Source organism: Arachis duranensis, chromosome 2 (genome assembly GCF_000817695.3).
Source record: "Arachis duranensis cultivar V14167 chromosome 2, aradu.V14167.gnm2.J7QH, whole genome shotgun sequence".
NCBI classification, from domain to species: Eukaryota; Viridiplantae; Streptophyta; class Magnoliopsida; order Fabales; family Fabaceae; genus Arachis; species Arachis duranensis.
Genome location: NC_029773.3, coordinates 12,174,223 through 12,175,371, shown reverse-complemented (window position 1 = coordinate 12,175,371; position 1,149 = coordinate 12,174,223).

The window sequence follows — 1,149 nt, the reverse complement described above, 5'->3', positions numbered from 1 at the left end:
GTATGATCTAGTTAGTTTTTAGTATATTTTTATTAGTTTTTAGTTAAAATTCACTTTTCTGGACTTTACTATGAGTTTGTGTGTTTTTTTGTGATTTCAGGTATTTTCTGGCTGGAATTGAGGGACCTGAGCAAAAATCTGATTCAGAGACTGAAAAGGACTCCAGATGCTGTTGGATTCTGACCTCCCTGCACTCGAAGTGGATTTTCTGGAGCTACAGAAGCCCAATTGGCGCGCTCTCAATGGCGTTGGAAAGTAGACATTCTGGGCTTTCCAGCAATATATGATAGTCCATACTTTGCCCAAGATTTGATGGCCCAAATCGGCGTTCAAAGTCACCCTCAAGATTTCCAGCGTTAAACGCCGGAACTGGCACCAAAGTGGGAGTTAAACGCCCAAACTGGCACTAAAGCTGGCGTTTAACTCCAAGAAGAGTCTCTACACGAAAATGCTTCATTGCTCAGCCCAAGCACACACCAAGTGGGCCCGGAATTGGATTTTTATGTCATTTACTCATCTCTGTAAACCTTAGGCTACTAGTTTTCTATAAGTAGGACCTTTTACTATTGTATTTTGAATCTTTCAATCTTAGAAGCCTTTGATCATGTTTTTATGATTGAACCCTCTTTGGGAGGCTGGCCATTCAGCCATGCCTAGACCTTGTTCGTATGTATTTTCAACGGTGGAGTTTCTACACACCATAGATTGAGGTGTGGAGCTCTGCTGTACCTCGAGTATTAATGCAATTACTATTGTTCGTCTATTCAATTCCGCTTGTTCTTGTTCTAAGATATCACTTGTTCTTCAACTTGATGAATGTGATGATCCGTGACACTCATCATCATTCTCACCTATGAACGTGTGACTGACAACCACCTCCGTTCTACCTTCGATTGGGTGGATATCTCTTGGATTCCTGTTACACGATGCATGGTTGATCGCCTGACAATCGAGTGCTCGCTTGACAACCGAGCCAGCCATTCTGTGAGATCAGAGTCTTCGTGGTATAGGCAAGAACTGATGGCGGCATTCAAGAGAATCCGGAAGGTCTAACCTTGTCTGTGGTATTCTGAGTAGGATTCAATGATTGAATGACTGTGACGAGCTTCAAACTCCTGAAGGCGGGGCGTTAGTGACAGACGCAAAAGA